General features: G+C 47.3%; 2 long non-coding RNA genes and 1 pseudogene across 24 annotated transcripts in view; 2 read left to right on the top strand and 1 right to left on the bottom strand.

Moving 5' to 3' along the window:
• Positions 1 to 4,751, top strand: part of LOC146371231 (uncharacterized) — a 5,401-nt pseudogene extending 650 nt beyond the window's left edge.
• A 10,474-nt stretch (positions 4,752 to 15,225) lies between these two features.
• On the bottom strand, positions 15,226 to 17,273 carry LOC146371230 (uncharacterized). Its single transcript, XR_014797164.1, has 3 exons — positions 17,185 to 17,273; positions 16,889 to 17,029; positions 15,226 to 16,751 (listed from the first exon to the last, which is right to left on the bottom strand). It is a non-coding gene; the product is annotated as an uncharacterized LOC146371230 (long non-coding RNA).
• Positions 17,274 to 17,650: 377 nt separating this feature from the next.
• Positions 17,651 to 18,679, top strand: part of LOC146371229 (uncharacterized) — a 28,424-nt gene continuing 27,395 nt past the window's right edge. For 21 of the 23 annotated variants that reach the window (XR_014797152.1, XR_014797160.1, XR_014797162.1 and 18 more), the window contains exon 1: positions 18,191 to 18,305. This is a non-coding gene — a long non-coding RNA (uncharacterized LOC146371229). Of the gene's footprint in view, positions 17,766 to 18,190; positions 18,306 to 18,679 lie in introns of those variants that run through there. The other 2 variants (XR_014797159.1, XR_014797161.1) reach the window with 2 other exon arrangements.

The following is an 18,679-nucleotide window of genomic DNA, read 5'->3' as shown; positions in this document are numbered from 1 at the left end:
TACTAACTGAAACGAAGGGTCCTGAGGGTTCTGTTAAAAATGAACTGTGTTCCCCAGCCCTCAGCTCAGTCAGCAACCCAGTTAGCTACTCAGCCACATCAGCCCAGTTAGCCGCCCAGCCTGAAGCCCAGTCGCCACCTCCACCACATTCAGCCTCACTACCCATAGCTCAGTCACTACCACAGCCAGACTTACTACAAACTCTGTTACAGTCCATGGCCCAGGCAGTAGCTCAGTTTGTAGAAGAATCATTAACTTTATCATCAGTTCAGCCTCCAGTGTCCTCATTACCTGTAGCTCAACCATCTTCTCCACCACCAGTTTCATTCTCATTTCAACCGCCACCTCAGTCTTTAGCAGCTCCGTCTCTTGTTGAGCCGCCCCCTTTTCTCACTCATGTTAAACAGGAAGACACACTCATAAAGACTGCTACTCTCTCCAGGGCCTCCCCAGAGGCTGAGCTCCAACCCTCAGCTGACTCTGGACCCCTGGAAACCAAGAAGCTGGCAAATCTCATGTTACCTGAAAGCTCTGAGACCTCTCAGCCATCATTCTCTGCTGAGAGCCTGGGAGAGTTAATCCTGCCAGAGGTCTGTGCACCTGCTGGTTCTGTTCTGTCCCTGCCAGGGGCCCCCGTGCCTGCTGATTCAGCCCTGTGTGTGCCAGGGGCCCTGGTGCCCACTGGTTCTGTGACTGTTGTCGCTGGGGGGCCTGAGGAGCCCGTCCAGCAACCTTCCTCGTCAGCTGGGGGGCCCGAGGAGCCCGTCCAGCAACCTTCCTCGTCAGCTGGGGGGCCCGAGGAGCCCGTCCAGCCACCAGCTGCTCCACCACCTGCATCATCCACGCCGCCTGCAGCAGCAGCAGCTTCATCGACGCCGCCTGCAGCAGCTTCTGCATCGGCTTCAGCTTCGCCTGGTCCAGCCTCTGCAACGGCTTCAGCGTCGCCTGCAGCAACCTGGTCAGCCTCACCTGCATGGGCTTCAGCTTCGCCTGGCCCAACCTCTGCTTCGTCTGTCCAAGCCTCTGTCTCGCCTGGTGCTGCGGGGGCCACGCCGTCTTCAGGTCCCAAACTGCCACCTCAGCGTCGCCGGCCACTTTCCGGGCCTTTTGCCATACGTCATCGCTGTCGTGGGCGGCCTCCGAATCAGCACTGTCATCGCCGTCGCCGCTGTTGCCGTCCGCACAGTCAGCCCCCAGAACTGTTTGCCCGTCGCCGCCGTTGCCGTCTGCACGGTCGGCCCCCAGAACTGTTTGCCCGTCGCCGCCGTTGCCGTCCGCACGGTCGGCCCCCTGAACTGTTTCCCTGCCGTCACCGTTGCCGTCCGCACGGTCGGCCTCCGGAACTGAACTGTTTTGGCCCCGTGCTGTCTACCTTCGGGTCGACCCCCCGAACTTTTTCGTGGACTCATGGTTTGGCCCAGTCTAGTTTTGTTTTGTATATCTGGACTTGTGCTCCTGGTGTTTTGTTTTGTTTCGCCAGCCTGCCAACCTGTCTAGTTATTCGGTACTCCCATTTTAGTTAGTGTTTTTCTGTTCTGCTTCATCCCAGCTAAAAAGCTGTGTATTTTGAGTTTCTTCCACCTCCTTGAGTCCTGCATTTTGGGTCCTCGCTTCCTGCCTACCTACACACAGCCATGACAGCTATCATGGTCAGCTTAAGAAACAATTAAATCTTGCCATGTCTCCATGTTTGCTTTTGTTCACAAGTGGTCTCTGCTGGTGTGGGCAGGCCACGAGTAATTGTTGGCACCAGTGGTGAGTATTACATCCTGTCCTCATGACTCTGCTGCAGGGCTTGTCGCAGGAACTGGTTTGCTGACAATCCACGATGGCTGGAGAAACTGCCCAAAAGGTTTACCAACCTTCTCCCTGCTTTTCTTACATACAAAAAGGCCATCTGCAAGTCTGTTATGAATGAGCTCAGGAGGACTGGCAAATCTCCAGCAGACATGGCAAACCAAATAAATGAACTCATGCACTTCAAGTATGAGCGAGCTCCCCTGGCGTACCTCCATGCCACAGAATCGGTCTGGGATTCTGAGGCAGGAGCCCATGGACAGAGGACCATTGGGAAGTTCCTGAGGAAGGAAAATAAGCCACCGGATTTCAGGTCTTAGGAAGACCCACATGCCTGGTGTGGCATCTCTGTGTCCAGCCATTACTTGACTGACTGCCTGCTCGACGAATTCCGACGTCAACATCCAGCCATATCCAAACTCCTCCAAGGCACTTTTGGGCACATCCACAGGTCTGACCACACCAGGAAGGTGGCACGAAAAGTCATGCTGGCATCTGGGGTCATGTCCAGATTTTCCATAATGAATGAAAACTGGCTGATTGTTTCATGGGTCATGGTTCAGTCTGAGACGGAAAGGTCCTTGGAGCCCATGTGCCAGGGAATGGCCAAGAGGTACAGTGATGCAGGAGTGGAAAAGGTCGGCTACATATATGTATGTATGTATGTGTGTGTATGTTTGTATGGGTGTATCGCTGATTGGTTATGTCACAGACACAAACTGAAAATGGCGATCGCTCAAAAGACATATCACACACACGCCCTGAGATACCTGATTCGTCATGTCACACACACACCCTGCGATTCATGTCTTTTGATCGGTGATCACTCATATGTCACATTAAACCCACGCCCTGCTGTCGCTAATACGTCACGTCAAACCCACGCCCAGCGATCGCCGATCGCCGATAAATTACGTCACAGAAACGCCTTGCAATCAGCGATCACTCATAAGCCATGTCACACACACATCCTGAGATCGGTGATATGTCCCGTCAAACACTTACCCTGCAATGAAACTGACCAATAAGACAAAAAAGGTTCACAAGAAAGGTTCTGCAGATGATCTGTTAGCTGTTTGACAACTACTCTTTCAAGGATGTTTGATATGAAAGGAAGGTTGGAGATTGGCCTATAATTAGCTAAGACTGCTGGGTCTAGAGATGCTTTTTAAGTGACAGTTTATCTACAGCCAGCTTGAAGGCCTGTGGATCATTAGAGAGGGTTTGATCATATTTAAGATTGAAGCATTAAATAATGGCAGGACTTCTTTGAGCAGTTTTGTAGGAATGGGGTCTAAAAGACACGTTGATGGTTTGGGGGAAGTAATTACTGATGTTAACTCAGAAAGATCAATTGGAGAAAGATCTCTAAATGAATATCAATGAATGAAAGTGGCTGTAGATAATGTTACATCTGTTACATGATTATGAGTGTTTTTTTCCTCTAATGGTTAAAATTGTATTTGTGAGGAATTTCATAAAGTCATTACTATCCATCTATCCTTTTCATGGTCGCGGGGGGTGTTGGAGCCTATCCCAGGTGTCATAAGGCAAGAGGTAGGGTACACCCTGGACAGGTCACCTGTCTGTCACAGGGCCAACACACAGGGACAGACAACCACTTGCACTCACATTCACACCTATAGGCAATTTAGATTTTTCAATTAACCTTTCCCCACAAAGTGCATGTCTTTGGACTGTGGGAGGAAGCCGGAGTACCCAGGGAGAACCCACGCAAACACTCGGAGAACATGCAAACCCTGGCCTGATGGTGGAATTGAACTCAGGCCCTTCTTGCTGCAAGACAACAATGCTAACCACCGTGCCACCGTGCTGCCCGGTCTACTTAACGTTAAAGGAATGGTTGGCTGTGCTGAAGTGCAGTGTAGTGCTGAAGAGAAACCTAGGGTTGTTCTCATTTTCTTCAGTCAGTAATGAATAGTAAGATGTTCGAGCTGTACGGTTCGCTTTCTAAATCTGTGATCCTCAATTTCCTCTCCAGCTTATGAGTTATCTGCTTTAAGCTACATGTTTGAGAGTTATACCAGGGAGTTAAGTACTTCTGTTTTGATGCTCTCTTTTTCACAGGAGCTACAGTATCCAGTGTCATATGTAGTAAGGAGGTAAAATTATAAACAAGTTAATCGACCTCTGGTGGAGTAGCGTTCAGGTAGCTGCTCTGCTCTTTGTTGGTACAAAGCATTGAAGATGATAACAGTGGGTGAATTATATTCTTAAACTCAGTTACAGCACTTTCAGAAAGACATATGAAGACATTCACTGTGATGAAATCTCCCCACTGCTGTGTAATCATTTATTGTATATTAAACTGTTATTAGAAAATGATCAGATAAGAGAGGGTTTTCAGGAAAGACTGTTAAATGTTCAGTTTGCATTAAGACTTATGGCACAAAGTGAAAAGATTTTCTCTTAGAGGTTAGCTTCGAATGTCTATTCAGTTTAAATTGATGGTGAACTGTGGCTGGGCTGTTGCATAATGGCTAAAACTGTTCTCCAGTGGTGTTAGTGTCAGTCATTATGGAAATGTACTCTTGTATAAGTTTGATTAAACCTGCAGTCAGCTGAGGTTGAAGATGTCACTCGGATGAGCGATAAAACGTTTCTCCCACTGAAAACCCTACATCCAGATGCACAGAGCCAACTTTTTGGGATTCCTTTGGTTTAGTGTAGCAGGCCATGTATGTCAGTTTAGGACACATAATATAGAAGATGTTCACACTCAGTCTCATTAACTGTTTTCAGTAATACAGATGGAGGTTTATCAGAAGAGGAGACTTGATTATTCTACACTCACACTGGCCAGGGCTCCTAAGCTTGTTAAATAACAAAGTGTAAAATTAAATTTCAATAAACTAACCATAATGCCAGCTCATATGCTCTTAACGCTGCATCTTTAACTCTTTTTATAGGATTTGCAGTCTTCTGATTCCTGATGAGTTCCGTAAGTGACAAGCTTACTGACTGTGTTTACTCTTCTGTGTATTAGGTAGTAGGTACGGGTGCAGAGGAAGGCTGTGTCCTGGCTGACTCTATTCATGAAAAATATAATCTGTGTTACAACAAGATTGAAATTGAGACTCGGCATTGTTTCCCAATCTTCCAAGCCTATATGAACTGTAGCCTCAGCTTTCTGTTCTTAGCTGACAGGAGTGATAGCAGAACAGATGTGTTATAAAATTTTGAGCAATGTCCTTGTACGATATTTAAGCTGCTTGTAAAGTGAAGAAAGTAGACACTTTAATCAGCCCACTCCTACAACCAGAAATGTGTGAAAGTCTAAATATTTATCAGAGGGGCTCACTAAAGATCAGCTGATTTCAACAGGAAGAAACTGCTTAAACTACTTCAATCTCCCACTGTGACCACTGGTGCAGGGCAGGATGAGGGTTTGAAGGTCAGTTCCTGCTATTGCAGCATCACTGAGTGTCTATCTTAAGATAAACATCATTGATTTTTGAGGTCGGTTTTGATCAAGAACATAAGTATAGCCTGCATGAAACAACCAGACCAGGAGGTTCAATCAAGAACATCTGACACATATCTACTTGACACGAAAGCAGTACACACTGAACTCAGGTAACATTTGTTATTAGAGGAGGTCAAAAAGTGTGTCAGTGAGAAATATCCATCAAAAGCATGATTTACACTAGCTGCAGCTCACAGTCAGCAACTCATCAGTTTTGTTGTTCAAACCAAACAATAATTTTTCACATCATGTTGTCCTGCAGGAACTCACCGGATCACCTCTCCAGCACTTTGATCCCAAGACAGGAATACAATATGCAGTGTTGAGGAGTACTTGGTGAGGGCTAGTTCTTTTAGGTTCAGCAGCTAACAAGATGGTGTATCGGTCAGGATACAGGAAGGAGGACAACAGGCTTCCACTTTGCTGGATTGTCACCGCCAGCTGTTTTATTGCCACCTAGATGCTCAGTGTTGCCAGCAGTTTCCAGTCATGAACTTAACACTCGGAGCATCACCGTGAAGGATGGCAACCAGGAACACAGCTTACGAGGTAAACAGAACTAACACGGAAAACAATCTCCCCCGCTCAAGTAGCATCGCGTTACGGCCAACTTCTGCCTACGTCATTTCCTACGACTCCACCCCACACAATATTGCAGAACATAGACGTAAAATCCCAGAGCCTTTTATACAGCCGCCCCCAAATGTGGTTACCCATTTGCTCCCCAAAAAAGGGCTCCCTAATCAGTTCCGGGAGGCGACTTGCTATTCTTCTCAGTATCGCTGTCTTCCGATGGCACGGCAGGTAAAACTACCAACCGAGCAACTGGTCTGGTGTAAACACGTCCATTAACGTTCACATCAGCAGATCTGACAAGTCCATCATCACTACGATGAATCTTGATCACATGGCCTATTGGCCACAAGGCTCGAGGCAGCTGCGGATCTGCAACCATAACAACTGCCCTTTCCAGAAGTTCAGGAGGAGTTGACTGCCACTTCTGCCTTGCCTGTAAGCCAGGCAGATATTCCTTGATGAATCTTGCCCAGAACTGATCAGCAAGAATCTGTGAGTGCCTCCAACGTCGCCGACTGAGGTTCTCTGTCTCTGAGTAGACCACCTGGGGTAGTGATGCATCAGGCCGCCCCATGAGGAGACTATTGGGTGTCACAGGGTCCACATCGGCTACGTTGGTGGAAACGTAGCCTAAGGGCTTTGCGTTAAGGATCAATTCTACCTCCAGCAGAACTTTACGGAGTACCTCCTCGTGAAGAGGTTGGGAACCCACACAGGTGCGCAGAGCTGTCTTCACTGAACGAATTTCCCTCTCCCATACACCTCCGAAATGTGGGGCTGCCGGGGGGTTGAACTGGAATCTGATCTTCTGACGGGCGAGCCTCCCTTGCAATGTCTCTGACATGTTGGCAAATGCTTCTCTGAGTTCTCGTTCTCCCCCTTTGAAATTGGTCCCACAGTCAGACCATAACTCTGCCAGTGTCCACGCAGTATCCAGTAAGACCTCCGCAGCTCTGCAAAGACCCGTTCGGGGCCTGGATGATGCAGATCAACATCATATTTCTGGATAAGCAGACGTGTGAAAGGGTGTGAAGGATCCAGGACAATCGGATGCAATATAGGTCCGTCAAGACCTTCTAGGCGTCGCAACCGACCCCCTACTCTGATGAGGCCCGCTGAGGTATCCAGTTCAGGTGCCAGGGTAAGCAAGCGGCTTCTGGATGAGACAGGTTTCCTTTCTGAAAGCAATCTGCACTCCTCGTGAAATGACTCCTGTTGAGCCTGCCGAAGGATGGCCTGTTCAGCATTCTGATAGTCCTCGGCACTAGATGGCGCAGTTGAGAGTCCCTGACCACAAAGCTCTTTAACAGTAACATCCAAGAGCTCCTGCCAAGTCTTGCACGCCATTCCATCCTGACAGGTAGGTGTGGAGGTGATAGAGGTTCCACAGAAGACTGTCTTCCGGAGCTCAAGTTCGTCATTACTGGGCTCGGAGCTCGGGTTCTCTGGCCATGTGTCAGGACTGTTGAGCAGAAAGGCGGGTCCATTCGACCACCGATTAGGCACTTTGAGCTCGGCCAGAGCCTTCCCTCTCGTCAGGTCATCTGCTGGATTACTCTCTGAGTCTATGTAGCGCCAGGTACAGTGTTCCGTCAACTCCTGTATCTCAGCTACCCTGGCTCCTACAAAAACCTTGTAGCGGCAGGACTGTGAGCTCAACCAGGTAAGAACAGTAGTCGAATCAGACCACAGGACTGTTCTTTCAATCGCTGAGGTGAGTTCCTTATTCAGGGTACTGGCCAGCTGCGCTGCCAGCAAAGCTCCGCAGAGCTCGAGGCGGGGAATAGAGAGAGCTCGTTTGGGGGCTACCCGGGAGCGAGCTAGGATGAAGGTGAGGTGAACTTGCCCATCCTGTTCTACAGTCCTCATATAGGACACCGCTCCATAAGCTTTCTCAGAAGCATCCCCAAAAATGTGCACCTCACGAATGGCACCCTTTAGGTTAACACTGGCAGGAACATAGGCACGTGGGAAGGTAAGGTGAGGTAAAAACTGAAGCTCCACCTCCCAGTCAGACCAAGCTTGCAGGAGGGTGGAGGGGAGATTCGAGTCGTCCCAACCATGCTTCTTATCCCATAACTGCCTGAGGAGGAGCTTGGCCCGAGTGGTGAAGGGTAACAGATAGCCCAAAGGGTCGTACTGTGAGGCTAGGACTCTATAGATGTTTCTGAGGGTTGGCATCTCATAGGACACGGGCCTGTGCTTATAACCCAAGGAGTCGGTATTCCAGTCCCAGCTGAGCCCAAGCGTGGTCTCTAGCGGGTTGGATTTGTCCTCGGCTAGCCACAGATCCAGACTCTGTGATCTAGCTTCTGGAGGCAAATGGCTCAGGACACTTGGATCATTACAAGCCCACTGACGTAGCTCGAAGCCAGCTGATTTCAGCAACTCTCTTAGCCGATCCACTAGATCTCTAGCTTCTTCCGGTGAGCCAACACTCTGTAGGCAGTTGTCTACGTAGAAACACCTCTCGATGGAGAATCTCAGGCTGTCGTCAGGTTGTGTGTGCTCCATCACATGACGCTGCAGGGCGAATGTGGCGCAGCAGGGGCTTGAAGTTGTCCCAAATGGCAGGACCTGCCACTCAAAGATTTTAGGGGGTTCATTCACCTTTAAGTCCCGCCAAAGGAACTTCAACAGGGGCCGGTCTTCAGGGAGGAGCAGTACCTGATGGAACATCCCCTTGATGTCTCCACTCACAGCTATGGGGTGTTCACGAAACCTGACCAGCACCCCCAGCAGGGAAGCTCCAAGAGTAGGGCCAGGCAACAGGAACTGGTTCAGGGACTGTCCAAGGTATTTATGGGAACAATTAAACACCAGGCGATTCTTCCCGTTATGACTGACAAGATGATGCGGTATGTACCAGTTCTCCTTGGGCAAAGTCTCATGCGTAACTTCCTTCACGGCTCCTGATTGGATCAGCTTCTGCATTTCTGCCCTGTAGGCATCAGCCCGACTGGGAACCTTTAACAGGCGCCTTTCGGTGCTTCGAAGCATGGGCATGACTGATTCCTTTGGTGCATTCAGTGGCGGCATCTGTGGGTGATGGAGTAGAGGTGTAGCATACCTGAAGACTCCATCGACCATCCTGCGAGTTGTTCTTGCCTCGAGCAGGGCCACAGCCTGCTGATCCTGTTTCGACCGAGTGACCTCTTTCTCGGATCGGTAAGGCACCACGTCCACCTGCCAGAGCCGCTCCACATGTTTGAGCAACTCGTCTGATTGGGCGGATGTATACAGGGATAGGACAGGCTGGGTCTGCCGCCCCATGAAAAGACTTGGCCCTTGAAGGGTCCAGCCAAGCCGGGTGTGGACTGCTGCTGGGCCTCCAGGTGGGCCGAGGCGGACTGGTTCTATGGGGGTGATCAGGTGTGGCTGGTCTGAACCAATGAGGAGCAGAGGCTTGGCTTCCTTCAGGGCAGGGACCGGGATCCCATGCAGGTATTTGTACTTCCTTCTCAGCTGGTCGATAGGATAGGTATGGTGAGCTAAGTTGAGACGATCAGCTGTAAACGCTCCATCAATCTTGTAGCAGGATCCAGGGTTGGTAGCAGCAGAGACACTGAAGGATACGGTATGTCCATGAAGCATCTGAATATCTTGGCGGACGGTTCGTAATGGCAGGTCCTCCGGGAGGCCTGCCAGACCAAGAGTCTTTGCAGCAGCAGGGAGCAGCATGGTCCTCTCTGAACCGTCATCAAGTATAGCATAGGTGTCTAGAGTCCGCTCTCCATGGCTCAAAAGCACAGGTACAATCTTCAGCATGACACGATTGCCAGCCCCATGGCGATCGAGGTAGAGTGAGCCCGAAGCTGAACTGGTTAGGCAGCTTTCCTCCTTTGCAGCCATGCCAGCATTGTTTCCTTCTGTCCTGGCATTTACCTCGTGAAGAGCCAGCAGATGTTTACCCTGGCAGCGGCTGCAGGGTTTCTTTAGCGTGCACTGAGCAGCTAAATGAGTTCGGGCACAGTGCCAGCATCGTTTGTTGACCTGTATCCAGTCCTTTATTTCCTCTTTGGAGAGCTTGGCTACATCATCACATTGGCTAAAATAATGTTCTGTGCTCTCACAGTAGGCACAGTAGGCTTTGCTCTTGACCTTCCCTCTAGCTCGACTCTCCTTCACTGGTGGAAAGGTGTGTTCTGATGGCCCCTTTAGGTTATGTAGGACTGTCACGGTTTGTCTGCCTGGACGGGCCTCAGCCTTTACACTGGTCCTTTCTCTGCTGCTTCTTACACCTGCTTGGCTGTCAAATCCTTGACACCAGGACTCCTGACGAAGCCATCCAGATAGGTCGTACAGAGTGTAGGTGCTCCTGGGCTGCTTAAACTGGTGTCGGCGAAAATCAGCTCTCTGTTCGGCAGGAAGCTTACTTATTAGTCGGGCAACGTGGGACCCACAGTTCAACTCCACTTCTCCTTCCAGTCCTAATGTTTGTAACAGCCCAACTAGTGACTGCACCTGAAGGGAGAACCTTTGGAAGGCTACTGTGTCACCTCGCCTTATTTCAGGACCATCCAGGACACTTGCTATCTTTCTCAAGGCGAGCTGATGAGGTTGTCCAAATTTGTCGTGGAGGGCTGCCATGGTGTCAGTATAAGACTTGGGTGAGTTCAGGTAAGCATCGGCGATAAGTCGAGCTTCATCTAGTTTGAGGTGGTCCACAAGTATCTGATACTTGAAGAGCTCAGTAGCATTAGGAGGGAGTAGGTTCTCTAAAGCCATGCGGAGCCTAGCAAACTCAGAGGGATCAGAATGAATGAACCTTGGAATGGTTGGTTTGGGCCCCCTGTACACTAGCTCAGCCGAAAGAGGAGCAGATGGGTTGCTGCAGTGCCCACTAGTTAATCCAGTGACAAGAGAGGGGGAACTGGCTGGAACAGGCTTGGTTGGGAGCAAACCTGTCTTACTTGGTGTCCAGCAGGGGGGTGGCACAGAGTGTTGTGGAGGGGCATGAAACGTGTTTCCATCCTTAACCACAGGGTCCTGATATGGGGTGCAGCGATGACTTGGCAGCGAAGGCTCACCAGCGAAATATGCTGTGCGGGGTAGAGGGTGGTACTGTACACCATCATCGGAGTATTGTTCGTCAACCTTCATTTGGGGGAATCCTGTGTGCAACTCTTCCATCGGTTCAGGCCATGGTGGTGGGTCGGGCCACACCTCCTCATCCTCCTCCTGTGGCATTGTCTCAGGGGTGGTGTATACCTCTCCTGAACTGCGCTTGGGGGGATGATTGGTGCTATGCTGTGAGGCAGTCAGCTGAGCCATATCCTTCCTCAGCAAGTGAGCCACTTCAATCAGCTCTCTGAGGTCACTCTTTGCTTCCTTCAGTTCTCTGAGGCCCTCCTGTAAAACTTGCTGTGATTGGAGTAGCTGCTGTCTTTCGGCCTGCAAGGCTCTGAATTCTGTATGAAATGTGTGTATTGAAGACCCTGGCAAATTGGAAGGTGCAAATTCAGGTGAGAGGCTCCTATTAAGGTCCACATCTTGTTCACTTCTTCCCAGTGGAGGGGGTGTATTGTAATAGGCCCCATCCCTGTCGCTGCAGAGGGGTGGCGTATGACTATACTGAGGCTGAACTCTGTCACTTCTTGTGTGAGGCTGTGGGGTATCCCACTGCAGCATTTCCCTAAAGAGGTGGCCTGTATAGTTAACATCAAAGTCCTCAAACCGGCTTGGTCGACGTGTATGGCGTTTAGGCCTTGCATCAGGACATGTCGCTCCATCTGGCTCCATCTTGATAACTCATCCGGCTCGAAGGACCAATGTTGAGGAGTACTTGGTGAGGGCTAGTTCTTTTAGGTTCAGCAGCTAACAAGATGGTGTATCGGTCAGGATACAGGAAGGAGGACAACAGGCTTCCACTTTGCTGGATTGTCACCGCCAGCTGTTTTATTGCCACCTAGATGCTCAGTGTTGCCAGCAGTTTCCAGTCATGAACTTAACACTCGGAGCATCACCGTGAAGGATGGCAACCAGGAACACAGCTTACGAGGTAAACAGAACTAACACGGAAAACAATCTCCCCCGCTCAAGTAGCATCGCGTTACAGCCAACTTCTGCCTACGTCATTTCCTACGACTCCACCCCACACAATATTGCAGAACATAGACGTAAAATCCCAGAGCCTTTTATACATGCAGAGTTAGTTTAATTGATTGGAATTCAGCTGTCATCTTCAGAGTGTTTCATTTGATAAAGTTAATAATGAGAAATCAAGTGGTCAGAGCTATCATGGTGATATTCAGGGTCAGATTCTGTGCTAGTGCAAAACCTTCTTTTGGCCTGAAAAAGCTGCTGTGGGGTTTACCACAGAGGAGCAATTGAAAGCCTGCAGATCAAATTAGCGTCAGGATGCATTTGCAAAAAATGTTTCATGTGAGCGGAAAGTTCTCTGGGTGATCCAACAGTGCGTTAGTTGATATACAAACATGCAGTGAGAACATTTCAGTAATTAGCTGTTAAGTGTCACCCAAACATGAGGAGGCCAGTGAAGGAGCCAGTGACGGTTTAACAAAAAGAATACAGTGTGAGTGCAGGTTTACATGTTTCTCTCTGGAAAAAAGAGAAGTCGATGTGTTTCTATTAGTGTGAAATCCTTTTTAGAAATTAGGCACTGTGTGAGGTCATTTAGTAAGAGTCAGTGAATCTTTCACAGTTGTAAAAAACATAAAAAGAAACAACATAAGTAACGTATGTTTTTTTCCGAGGGTGGTGGGGTAGAGGACTTCATGTGTGGGTGACTGAGAATGTCCATTTTATTAGATATGTTGTTGTAACTGTTTCAAAGTCAGTAATGCATGAATCTGCAATGATTTTTCTTCCCTAAAAGAGGACTGTGTACAGTGTCCACTTGTGTCTGTCTCCACATTGGGTGATTGTGGAGTATTTGAATATGTGTGCATGAGGGTGGGAATGCCCGTTGGTGGCTGCGTGCGCCTGTTCGACTGTGTCTGTATGTCAGGGTGGGTCTTACACTCCACCTCTCTGGGAACATCTCAGGCCCTCCAAAGTATGGAGGCCTATCTCGATTCACTACACTCCTTGCCGTTGGCTGATGCCCTCAGGCGTCGGTGTGTTGGTGGTTCTGGTGCCCGGGGCTGGGCGCTCAGGTATGTACCGGCTCACTCCCAGTGACTGCTTGGCGGGGCCTGGCACCCGTGGCTCCGTCAGGCCACTTCCGGGGGGTGGGGGGCTCTCAGTCCTCTGGCCTCTGGGCCTGTGGCTCAGGTCACTCTGGCGCAGCTGTCTGCCGGCAGAGCCCACGGCCACATCACGGGCCCCCTGTGGCTTCTGCTCCGTGGTTGCTGGGTGACCTCTAATCTGGGGCTCTCCTCAGCGCTTCACAGGAGGGTGGCATGGCTGCAACTCCGATGGTCCTCCTTGGGCTCTCACATTCTGGGAGCCTCTGGGTGTCTGGGGCCTGGATCTCCTCCATGCCTGCTACATGCACTGGGGGACAGACTATGGCTCCCTGTTAAATCCAGAATTGAATTCAAAATCCTGCTCCTCACATACAAGGTCTTAAATAATCAGGCCCCATCTTATCTTAATGACCTTGTAGTACCATATCACCCTATTAGAGCACTTCGCTCTCGCTCTGCAGGCCTACTTGTTGTTCCTAGAGTATTTAAAAGTAGAATGGGAGGCAGAGCCTTCAGTTTTCAGGCCCCTCTTCTGTGGAACCAGCTTCCAGTTTGGATTCAGGAGACAGACACTATCTCTACTTTTAAGATTAGGCTTCAAACTTTCCTTTTTGCTAAAGCACATAGTTAGGGCTGGACCAGGTGACCCTGAATTCTCCCTTAGTTATACTGCAATAGGCGTAGGCTGGTGGCGGATTCCCATGATACACTGAGTATTTCTTCTTCAGTCACCTTTCTAACTCACTATGTGTTTATACACCTCTCTGCATTGAATCATTACTTATCATCAATCTCTGGCTCTCCTCCACAGCTTATCTTTTGTCCTGTCTTCCTCTGCTCATCCCAACAGGTTGTGGCAGATGGCTGTCCCTTCCTCAGCCTGGTGCTACTGGAGGATTCTTTCTTTTAAAATGGAGTTTTTCCTTCCCACTGTTGCCAAAGCGCATGCTCATTAGAAATCATATGATTATTGGGTTTTTTCTGTATTTTTCTCTCATCCACATCAAAAGGAGCAGGTTAAAGTGGTTCTGGCATCTGACAAAGATTCCTCCTGGGTGTCTCCCAGGTGAGGTGTACTGGCCGAGCTCCCACCAGGAGGAGGCCCTGAATCAGACCCAAGACATGATGGAGTTCCCCTAGATAAGCTGGAGGAGGTGGATGTGGAAAAGGAGGTCTGGAGTTCTCTGCTTGGGCTGCTGCCCCCACAACCCGGCCACAGATAAGTGAAATATGTAGATCAAATATAACTTGGTGTTCTAAAGAATATTGTTGTTTCCTTGCAGGACACCAGGAGAGATGAGCCCTCCATCACAGATGGTGTGGTCACCTGCAGGTTCAAGGTCATTGCATCTCCAGCCCACATCTACTGCCACTGTACTTAAGGGAAGTTGGGACAATGTTAAAGACTTTCTTCAGACAATTGCATTTGGATGAGCTAAATTCATGACAGGCACTCAAGCAGTAATGCCTCGACTGACAAACGAACAAACCAAGCTTCTGTGTTGTTCGACTGCACTTGTGGATGAACAATAAAAACATTTTATATTTATTATATTAGTAATGTAACTTGCAATAAAAAGTTATGGGAAGCTTAAACTTAGTTTCAGAATAATTAAATCTGAGACTTTGTTTTATTGAAAAGTTATTAAAGTTTTAAAGTGTGTGACAAATAAAATAATAAATTATTAAGTAACACCAGCTACAATATTGGAAATATGTGTGTTGTTCAGCAGAACAGTGTCCAGTATGTTGGCTGAAATGCTTTAAATTTGAAAATAAAAGTTGGGCTGATTTTAACGCATTACGAGGAGTGTTTTAATTATTATTTTTTAAATAAGCAGTGTTTATATTACGTGTTGAATTAGAAATAAGTTCAAGGATAATAAAAGGTAATGAGATTTAATTGCATTCAACTTATGTGCAGCAAAACTAAAAATAAGTTACGGAAGTGTTCAAATAATATGTGTGCTTTTAAAAATGCTCGTCTATTTAAAGACTACACAATCTGTGTTAATTATAATTATACCACAATCCCTTGCCTGTTGTGTTAAATATACATAAACAGTATGCGTTATCAGATGAAAGTACAAAACTCTCAAGAACCCACCTCCTAAATTTCAGGTGGCATTTTTAAAACATGCCATGACACAGCTGCTATAATCATACAGTGAGGTCAAATGTCAATTATCGGTATAGGTTCTTGCTATAGGGCTTTGGAGTTGACGTCACGCCGCAGTGCATTGTGGGATCGCGGCGCCATGTCAGTAGGCCAGGAAGCAGAACAAGCGCACAGTGTTGGAGTGTTGGAATCGGGACTGCCAGAACCATGCTCAAAATCAGCGCAAAAGACAAAGGGCTGTATCGCGACCGATTGCGCCCAGACGCCAAGAGACGGTACTTTGAAAAAATTGCGTGCATCGGTAATGTGGACCCGTATGAAATAAGGAAGTGTAGTGGAAACCCAGACGACCACTGTGACCTCGTTGTGTGGACACAGAAAGACCTTGCTGTGATACGCATCTTCCCTGATGTGGATTTCTGGGAACCGCGTTTAAACCAGGCACAAGACTTCTTTCTTAAAGTGTGCCTTCCTGAACTTGTTGGGAAATACTTCTCCAAACAACGTGCTGCTCTAAATAGCCTGTAATGTTTCATTTTGTGGTTCAAGATTAATGCCAGCTGTGTGTTGCCATGTAAATAGTTTGCATTTCATTTTTATGTACTTGCTAAGTACATGTGAACAGATCAAGAATAAAAAAACAAACAAATATACTATTCTTTTCTGTTTTATTGAAACCACTTCACACAAAGTACAATTATTTACAATGAACTACACATGCAACACAACAGCTTTATGAATACTCAACAAGAGCAGGTTTCATTTTGCACTGGTTTGACAACCACACTGGGGCATTCACCAAAACACAGCAAACCTTAACAATCTTATCAAGCAGTGTTGTGTCTTCACCCTCACATGATATGAGTAATCGGATTGGCATTGTAGTGTGTAGCATTTTGAACTTGTTGCGCAAACTACCTATTACTCGCTCAACATGAATTCTAAGGTGGGCAATTGCTCTCGTTTGTTCAAAGTCCCTTGCATCAAGTTGACAGTAGCCTTTTGTGAAAGCTGGAATCTTGACCTCCGCACACATCATTCCTACAGCATCTCTGATGTCAAAGCCTCTGTCAGCCAATACTACGTCCCCTGGTAACAGCTTTTGAAGAATGCCACATTTCTCTGTGATGTGTTTATCTGATGCACGCCCCCCCTCTCAGACGCATTAGTGTGAGTAAGAGCATTTGGAAACCTGTCAGTTTCTTCGATATTGGCAGGAAATCTTTGACAGTGTTGAAGAGGGACATTAAGACAGCATAACAATGTAGTCCAGTGTAATATCTTACTTTTTCAGTATCATCCTTTAAGAAATGTTCATTCAGCTCTGTCTTTTGCAACTGTGATTGAAGCAGTCTGTTCTCCTCCAACAGCCGGTTTATTTCTGCTCTGCCCTGTTCATTGCACACACAATCCTTCGTCTGCCCTTTAGCTTCCGAGACGCTGTCTGTCCGATCACCACTGTCCACATTTGCAGCTGGTACCTCAACCTCCACTTGTCCAACACAACTGCTGTCCACTGCCTCCATGACATTGTGATTTTGTTGTTGGTCTTCTGTCAGATCTTCATCGATCACTTCTGCACGGGGCACACCTTCAGACTCTGCAGCTGCATAACGAAAGCCTGTAAGATAAAACTAGACATAAGGTAAATGTACACCAATATTCTATGACAGGTGTGTGATTCATCTGGAAGTTATGTGCGGATTAGTGTACAGTGATAGCAATTTAGTATGTTTTTAGAGGGGGGGGGTTGTTTACCTCCGATGGGTGCTCTTTTTCGCTTCCGTTGCGTAGGCCTTGAGTGCCGGTCCGAGTCTGATACAGGTATGTCGTCGTGCCCCATGTGCAGTGTTGGTGCCCAGTCTGGATTTGTTACATCCATTTCATATGCTGGTTTGCCTGCAATAATGCCAAATCATAAGCTACTCAGTCGACATGACGTGGTTCTGCAGCATCACACATTAGCATGTTTTATCTCATTATCTATGACCTCAGCACATTGAAAATAACACTAAAAGCCTTTCAAGAGTGATATGAATTAATTTAGAACTCACCGGAAAGAAAATGCCGCGAGCAAACCAAAAAAAGCTGGGGATTGCAGAGAACTCGATATCCGCTAGTCTCACCGCTGCAATCCAAGCCTGACGTCTTTGTTTAGTAATATCGGATACATGGGATCCCTCACGTTGCCTCCAGGATGGAAAACGATTAAAAGAGAGCCCATTATCCAGCTTCTTGCCTTCACGATCGTGTGATCTAACGTTGCAACCGACAACACAACACGTACGATCCATAGCTGAAATGGTATCGTTTGTCTGGCCTACTGTCATGGCGGAAGGGGGCGTGGCCCATCTCCCGTGACATCACGCTCCAAAGCCCTATATATGTTATAACATAAACACAGCACAGTTGTAAGAATAATAGTTTCTAGGTCCTAAGGCTTTTTGTCAGTTTAATAGTGAGCTTTACGAGACTCATTTTCGTGCCAAAGGCTCGCACAGGCCTAAGTTCCCTTATGACAACTAGAGCTGGAAACAAGACCTCAAGCAATCCTAAGGCTAATTAGCACGGCTAGCATTTTAAAAAACATTTGTTAAATGTTGTCATTGCTAGCATATACCTGTATTACAGCATGGTAAGTAGCGAGAACGCTAAGTTTTTGTTACCTTTGAAAAGAAGAATGTGAAGCTGTAATATTAGCATGAGCTATGCTAATGTTATTCACTCAAACAAACATCTCAGGTACTGACTTACTGCTTTCTAATATCTGTGTTTATTTCTGGATATACCTACATGGTTATTAGACATCCCACATAAAGGGTGACAAAGGCAGTAACTATAAATGACCATAACTTTACTGTAAATTACACTGATGGGCTCAGTTCATATAGTTCTATCACGTGCACATGCATGTTAGCAACCGTAACCACGCAGGCTGTTGGTATATGAATGCTGCACAAGGTTCCAGCCGTTCCTTTACACTTGCTCTTGGACTTGTCTTGACCTGCTCCAAGCTCAGGTTGTGGAAAGATAACATTTGGAGAATATTTCTACAGAAAGCGGATTTTACTACAAAGCGACAACAACTACTGCATCTTTGGATCTTTTGTACTTGTGTTTCATCATAACAGCAAAGCTTGAAGATCGTGGACCCCGACTCGTCGACAGACACCTGGTACATTTCAAAATTTCTTCAATTATTTCAAGAGTCACTAGATGACTATAATAATTTTACAGGTTCCAGTGTGAATATCACGTTTTAATGTGATCAAAATAAGTGTGTTCCAAGACTTTTCCTGGCAAATTGCTTTTATGCTTTAAATTTTCCAGGAGAGGTGTAGAATTTATTACGACTGGTGTATGAATGTGAAAAAAGGTTTTACTTTGATTTGAAGCCCTCAAATTTGACACTTTTTTCCAATGAAATGGTTAAAATTAGCTTAAAATTCGTAAAATGCCCCCCTCCCCCAAATATACATATGTATATGTGTTTATCGGTTTCTATGGTAACAGTATCTCCTCACAATGGTAGAACATATAGGAGTAAAC

The sequence above is a fragment of the Perissodus microlepis genome, chromosome 16 (assembly GCF_051167445.1).
Source record: "Perissodus microlepis isolate ML-2025 ecotype Zambia chromosome 16, ASM5116744v1, whole genome shotgun sequence".
Taxonomy (NCBI): Eukaryota; Metazoa; Chordata; class Actinopteri; order Cichliformes; family Cichlidae; genus Perissodus; species Perissodus microlepis.
This window is presented reverse-complemented; position numbering and strand designations above follow the sequence as displayed.